Source organism: Chaetodon auriga, chromosome 17, assembly GCF_051107435.1.
Source record: "Chaetodon auriga isolate fChaAug3 chromosome 17, fChaAug3.hap1, whole genome shotgun sequence".
NCBI classification, from domain to species: domain Eukaryota; kingdom Metazoa; phylum Chordata; class Actinopteri; order Chaetodontiformes; family Chaetodontidae; genus Chaetodon; species Chaetodon auriga.
In genome coordinates, this window is record NC_135090.1 from 23,820,001 (window position 1) to 23,827,500 (window position 7,500).

A 7,500-nucleotide genomic window follows, 5' to 3' on the forward strand; every position below is an offset into this window, starting at 1 on the left:
TGTTTGTGTTTGTGTTGGTGTTGGTGTTTGTGTTTGTGTTGGTGTTTGTGTTTGTGTTTGTGTTTCTGTTTCTGTTGGTGTTTGTGTTTGTGTTTGTGTTTGTGTTGGTGTTTCTGTTTGTGTTTGTGTTGGTGTTTCTGTTTCTGTTGGTGTTTGTGTTTGTGTTTGTGTTGGTGTTGGTGTTTCTGTTTGTGTTTGTGTTTGTGTTGGTGTTTGTGTTTCTGTTGGTGTTTGTGTTTGTGTTTGTGTTTGTGTTTGTGTTTCTGTTGGTGTTGGTGTTTGTGTTTGTGTTGGTGTTGGTGTTTGTGTTTGTGTTGGTGTTGGTGTTGGTGTTTGTGTTTCTGTTGGTGTTTGTGTTTGTGTTTGTGTTTGTGTTTCTGTTGGTGTTGGTGTTTGTGTTTGTGTTGGTGTTGGTGTTTGTGTTTGTGTTGGTGTTTGTGTTTGTGTTTGTGTTTCTGTTTCTGTTGGTGTTTGTGTTTGTGTTTGTGTTGGTGTTGGTGTTTCTGTTTGTGTTTGTGTTGGTGTTGGTGTTTGTGTTGGTGTTGGTGTTGGTGTTTGTGTTTGTGTTGGTGTTTCTGTTGGTGTTTGTGTTTGTGTTTGTGTTTGTGTTTCTGTTGGTGTTGGTGTTGGTGTTGGTGTTTGTGTTGGTGTTGGTGTTTGTGTTTGTGTTGGTGTTGGTGTTGGTGTTTGTGTTTGTGTTTGTGTTGGTGTTTGTGTTTGTGTTTGTGTTTCTGTTGGTGTTGGTGTTTGTGTTTGTGTTTGTGTTGGTGTTGGTGTTTGTGTTTGTGTTGGTGTTGGTGTTGGTGTTGGTGTTTGTGTTTGTGTTGGTGTTTGTGTTTGTGTTTGTGTTTGTGTTTCTGTTGGTGTTGGTGTTTGTGTTTGTGTTGGTGTTGGTGTTTGTGTTTGTGTTGGTGTTTGTGTTTGTGTTTGTGTTTCTGTTTCTGTTGGTGTTTGTGTTTGTGTTTGTGTTTGTGTTGGTGTTTCTGTTTGTGTTTGTGTTGGTGTTGGTGTTGGTGTTTGTGTTTGTGTTGGTGTTGGTGTTGGTGTTTGTGTTTGTGTTTGTGTTTGTGTTGGTGTTGGTGTTTGTGTTTGTGTTTGTGTTTGTGTTGGTGTTGGTGTTTCTGTTTGTGTTTGTGTTGGTGTTGGTGTTTGTGTTGGTGTTTGTGTTTGTGTTGGTGTTGGTGTTTGTGTTTGTGTTTGTGTTTGTGTTGGTGTTGGTGTTTGTGTTGGTGTTTGCTCGAATGCTTCCACACAAACACAAACACCACGTTCCACTGTGATGAAGATGTGATGAAGACAAGGGTCTGTAGGACCAGCTCAGAGTCCCAGTGAGTCTCTGCTCGGCCTGCTGTCTGCACTGACAGCCAAAGGACGACAGCGCCCCCCAGTGGAGACTTTCATTTCTCAGCTCAGGTTCATGGTCATGCGACTCCAGGCTGACGTTCAGAGGTGGACGGTCTGCTGAGTCGACACTGACACCTGCTGTCCACAAGTGAGAACTGCGCCTGTGTGAAACCCTGTCGGTGTTTCCTGAGAACTTACTGATCATTCAGACAAACGGATGAGTGAAACAAACCCAGTGTGATCTGACAAGAGTGAATGTGTGGAGGTGAAACGCCAAAGAGCTGCTGCTGCTGCTGCTGCTGCTGCTGCTGCTGCTGCTGCTTCTTCTTCTTCTTCTTCTTTTGCTTCTTCTTCTTCCTCTTCTTCTTCTTCTGCTTCTTCTTCTTCCTCTGCTTCTTCTTCTTCTTCTTCCTCTTCTTCTTCTTCTTCTTCTTCTTCTTCTTCTTGTCTTTTTGATGGAAAATGAAATGAAAAGTAAAACTGTCTCTCTTTTAATGAGACAGAAAACCAGAAGAAACAAGCTTTTCGTCTCTCCGCTCATCGTTTGGACGCTTTGAGGATGTAAACAGGAAGTATGATGTTGTCCTGGAGTCAATGTATGTGTTTTCCTTTGCTCTTCATCACTTCTACTTCTTCCCCACCTCGAGTGTTTGTTCACTTCTTTTCTGCCGTCGCTGAAATGTCGAGTTTGATTTTGTAAATAAAGTTTAAGAAGAAGCTGTGAGCAGTTTGTTTCCATGGACTCTCTGCTAAATTAGCCGTTAGCAGTTCCTGCTGGATCACTGGATCACTGGATGAAGACTTGAAGATCCTCAGGGACGTTCTGCATTAATGAGGACATTAGGTCACACCAAATCTAAAAATATGTGTAATCATGTTTGTGTGTCCATGTGTCCATGTGTCCATGTGTCCATGTGTGTCCATGTGTCCATGAAGACTAAATGAACGTCTCTGCAGTGAATTTCTGTTGAGTTCAGTCTTTCAGAAGCTTTTGCTGTCCACACTGAGAGACACTGTGCAGTTTTTCCTGTCTGATTTGTCCCACAGACGTCCCCACAGAGGACCTCTGTGCTCAAAGTGTCTCAGCTGGTCTGGAAGCAGCCAGCAGAGGACGCCATGAGCTTTACTCTGAGTCCACGTGGCTCTCATGGTTCTACTTCCTGTCAGTGATACTTGAGGGACATTTACCAAAACACAAAGGAGAAATTTAAGCTTCACTGGAAGAAAAAAGACAGAAAGACAAACGTTGAATCGTCCTGATCAGAGGAGGACTCTGGTCTGGGATCTAGTCTGAGCTGGTCTGTGAGTCAGACAGTCTGAACACCTTGAAGAAGAAGGTTTTTGTTTCCACCTGAACGTTTCTTCACATGCTTTCAGCACTGAGAGCTCAGCAGGAGGCCTGAGGTCCTCGAGGAGACAACGGACGTCATGTTTATCTGCACTCTCATCCATCCAAACCAAACGTCGGCCATCTTTGTCACGTTTGAAGGATCTGTAAATCTTAGCACTGAGGCCGTTTCCTGTTGGCTGTGAGAAGCGTCAGTCATCTTCAAACTCGGCTGTGATTGGCTCAACCTTCACACAGACGAAGAGAAGGAGGCCCTTCTGCTCAACTTGGACTGTGATTGGCTGCTCTGGTTGCTAAGCTTTAAATGGCAGATTGTGATTGGTCGGATGAGACATTTGAATGTTTCAGGAAGTTAAAACACAGAAGACAAACGAGCTCTTGAGCTGCTGTCTGAGAGGAGGAAACACCTTTCTGTGGATTATTGTCACGTTTTGGACCAAATGTCTTCACTGCAGGGGATCGTCTGGACCTCTGTGGACGTTTTATCGATCTGTGGATCAATGAGAGACGTCAGCGGTGAGTTTCCTCCATGTTTTCAAATGTTTGTCTGAGCCTTGAGTTGAATCTTGGAAAGTTTCCCATCAGTCAATTCATGAGACTGAAAACATGAACGCTGCGTTCAGGAACAGGAAACTGCAGGAAATCCCACAGACGGGCCATCAGAATGATCTTTAACACATTATTTCACGCTGTCATTGAAAGCAGCATTGGTCATATTTCACGTCACTTTTCATTCTGCAATATTTCTTTCATCTGTTTCCTTTATTACTCAAAGTTTCTGGCATTTTTTCTTGATGTCTTTTATTTTTTTTTTACGTCATCTTTCATAATTCATTCGTCCATCTTCTCTCTCTTTTATCAAACGTACTTTCTTGTAATTAACCACTTTTTGAAAACTGTTTTCTCCCCCAAAACCTTTAAAGCGTTATTTCAATTTTGTCTGACTGTTTATTCCTGTATGAACCGATAAAGGCCCACAGTACTTCCTCCTCCTCCTCCTCCTCCTCCTCCTCCATCTTCTTCTTCTTCTTCTTCTTCTTCTTGAAGAGTGCGGCGCTGCAACGCAGCATGTGTGTCTGCACTGGAGGTCGTGTGTCCCCTCAGAGTTGCCGTACGACAGGAATTGTTCTGTTTTTGAGATGTAGGAGAGAACAGCACGAGGTCAGGAGCTGAACATGTCTGCGGTGCGTTCAGTGTTTGTTGATGTACTCTCAGGATGTACTCTCAGGTTGTACTCTCAGGATGTACTCTCAGGATGTACTCTCAGGTTGTACTCTCAGGTTGTACTCTCAGGATGTACTCTCAGGTTGTACTCTCAGGATGTACTCTCAGGATGTACTCTGAGGTTGTACTCTCAGGTTGTACTCTCAGGTTGTACTCTCAGGATGTACTCTCAGGTTGTACTCTCAGGATGTACTCTCAGGTTGTACTCTCAGGATGTACTCTCAGGTTGTACTCTCAGGTTGTACTCTCAGGTTGTATTCTCAGGATGTACTCTGAGGTTGTACTCTCAGGATGTACTCTGAGGTTGTACTCTCAGGTTGTACTCTCAGGTTGTACTCTCAGGATGTACTCTCAGGATGTACTCTCAGGTTGTACTCTGAGGTTGTACTCTCAGGATGTACTCTCAGGATGTACTCTGAGGTTGTACTCTCAGGATGTACTCTCAGGATGTACTCTGAGGTTGTACTCTCAGGTTGTACTCTGAGGTTGTACTCTCAGGTTGTACTCTCAGGATGTACTCTGAGGTTGTACTCTCAGGTTGTACAGAAGGTGGAAACCATTTTTCTTGCAGAAGGACAAATAAATTATTTTTTTTCTACTCTTCAGCAGATCATAATAATAATTATCATAATAAATGATAGAAATGATTTTCTGTCTCAGTGATGTGTGTTAAAGTGTGCAGATGGTCACATGACATCGTTAAGGTACGTTAAGGTAACGTACGCTGTTAGAGGAGCGACGCCGTCCACTCAGTGACTGAAGCAGCGCTGACGTCAGCCGGCTTTAAAATCTTATTATCGTCTTCATTGGTCAAGTTACTCATCATTCATCCTCATCCTCATCCTCATCATCATCATCATCGTCATCATATTCATCGTCTTCCTGCTGGTCCATGAAGCTGCTCCTCTTCCTCATCTTTGCTGTTGGTCTCATTGACAGATGAAGGTGCTTTGGGACAGAAACAGATGTTTAAGAACGTTTCTGCGTTGTTTCTGTTTAATGGTTCCACAACGATTCATCAAACAAACAAACAAACAAACAAACAGAAATCATACATGTGAGGGAACACGTGTGTGTGTGATTCTGTGTTTGTGTTTTCTGGAAGTGCAGGTAGAGCAGGTGGGATTTAGAGGGAGGAAGAATCTGAGCTCGTATGTGACTAAAGGCCAATCATCACAAAGAACATGAAGGAAGTCGTCGACCTGAGGACATCAAACAGGCCGACGGTGAAAGTGTGAAACATCAGGTCACGTGGTCCGTGTGTGAGCGTTCTGTTTGTCACCTGCGTACCTGCACAGGTGATGGTCTCTGCACACTGATGGAGTTTTCTCTGCTCTTGTTGTAGCTTCTGCTGTGACGCCTCCATCACAGAAGGCCGCAGGCATTAACATTAACACCCTGTGATAACACAGCTGTCTGTCACACACACACACACACACACACACACACACACAGTCACGCTGGAGGAATGGGCGTGTGTGTTTGGGATAATTTCAGGTTTGCAGTGATTACAGTCACATGTCTCATCGTTCTCTTTAGAAAAAATCCAGTGAGCCAGAACAATCCCAGTCGTTCCAGTCAGATATGGAGGCTCTGCAGGATCACCAGTATCGTTCATATCGTCAGCCAATAGCGTCTCACCACAGGTATGGAAGTGCGAGCGTGTCCATTGGCTGATCAGTAATAGAACGATGTGTTTGAGGTCATCAGCGATCTTCATCAAACGTGTTTGTATGTGTTTTGTGGTGCGTTCAGGTCAGCAGACGTTCTTCATCTTCCTCCGTCTTCAGCCTCAAACAGCACTCAATGCTAACTGCTAACAGCTAACAGCTCAGTGATCTTCATCCTGTGACCCAACAGAAGCTCCTCTTCCTCCTGTTTGTCTGAGAGAAACGACGTCGAGCAGCTGTTTGAGGACACTAACGAAGCTTCAAACATGAAGTTATTACTGATCGTGTTTGTGAGGAAGATCTGTCAGCAGGAACCAATGAGCTTCAGAGCTGAGAGCCACAGACAGGAAGTCAGTCCTCAGAGACGGACGCACACGTCGTCAGTCTGTCTCAAGCAAAACGACCACGAAGACGTCGAAGCCAGAGTTAGTCAGAGGAAAACAATTTAACACACACACTCACACACACACACAAACAAACACACACACACACACACTCACACACACACACACAAACACACACACACTCACTCACATACAAACACACACACACACACACACACACACACACACAAACACACACACTCACACACACACCCACACACCCACACACCCACACACCCACACACACAGCCCCACACACAAACACACACACTCACACACACACACACACACACACACTGATCCGTTCTTCAGTTAACTTCCATGTGAGCGAACTCCTCTTTGTCCCCCTACAGCCCCCCCCCCCCCCCCCCCAACCGTCTCCATCATCACCTCCGTCTCCCAGTAAGCTCGGGTCCATTGCTATAGCAACTGGTTGCCACGGTGACGAGACACAGCCAGAGCCAGCCAGCATCCTCCTCTCAGTTGTTGTCGAAGCAGAGAGAGAGAAGGCGCGGCGAGCAGAGCAGCAGAGGAAGACGCTTCTTCTCGCCAAAATAAAACCCAGAAAACCAGAGAAGCATCCAATCGCACGGCTGGAGGACATGAAGCGTTTCTGCGTCCATGTCTGGAGCTGAGACAAGAGGACGGGAGGACGCTGACAACTTGTTCTTCCAGGAAAGTGTTGATTCGCCGCTCGGCCGTGTTGGAGTGCAGGCGGTGACACCTCCGCCGCCGCCGCCGCCGCCGCAGCAGCAGGGTGAGTCCCAACTTCCTTTGATTCGAGCTTGACGTTACCTGATGGTGTCTGAGGGGAGTCCTGCAGGCGGGGGTTCAGGGTGGTGCCGGGAGGTGAGCCGTGGCGTAGACCTCTGTGTGTGACGGGCGTGTGATGGCGTCTGCAGCCGGTCAACACGCCGGACACTGATGTCTTCATGTCCCAGAGACACGTTAGCAACAGGTCCTCAGTGTTTGAGCGTGTGCAGGTGCTGAGCCTTCAGGCTGATCGGCAGCATCTTCTAGATTTACCAGACCTCTGCTTCTCTGATCTGAACCTGTGAGTTCTGGTCCTGGAGGTCAGGACCCCAGAACCTGTCAGAGGCTCCAGCACGGTCGTTCCTCCGCGCCTCAACCGCTCACACCCCCTGCACAGCTGCTCCAGCCAATCACACGCGGCGTGGACAGAACCACGCAGCGTCTGATGTGTGTCCTCGTCCGGGATGTCTCCACCCAGGCCAGTGAGACCAAACGCGTCTTCGTCCAGCTGCTGCTGAAGCAGCTTCAGTCTGACGCTCTTCTCGGTTCAGGCTGATGGAAACATCTCAGGCATAAATGTCCTTCACACGATCGACAGCAGAGAGGAGGAAGAGTGGCGAGGAAGAGGGTGACGTTCTGATTTAGAGTTCTGTGGAGATCAATCGTCTCCCGTTGTTTGTAGTTTGACCTTCGAAGACGTAAAACTGGACATCTGACCGAGTGTCAGCGTCAAAGAACAGAAGAAACCTCATCAGCTGATCGAGGGGCGTGGCTCAGA

The 7,500-nt window shown here is 46.5% G+C and overlaps 1 protein-coding gene across 2 annotated transcripts in view; it reads left to right on the plus strand.

The window, feature by feature from the left end:
- Positions 1 to 3,512: 3,512 nt before the first annotated feature.
- The window catches only part of LOC143335011 (uncharacterized), a 22,267-nt gene continuing 18,279 nt past the window's right edge, over positions 3,513 to 7,500 (plus strand). Inside the window, exon 1 of one of the 2 annotated variants that reach the window (XM_076754106.1) lies at positions 3,513 to 6,726. The gene's annotated coding sequence lies outside the window, so the exon portion shown is untranslated. The remainder of the gene's footprint in view (positions 6,727 to 7,500) is intronic. The other variant, XM_076754107.1, reaches the window with a different exon arrangement.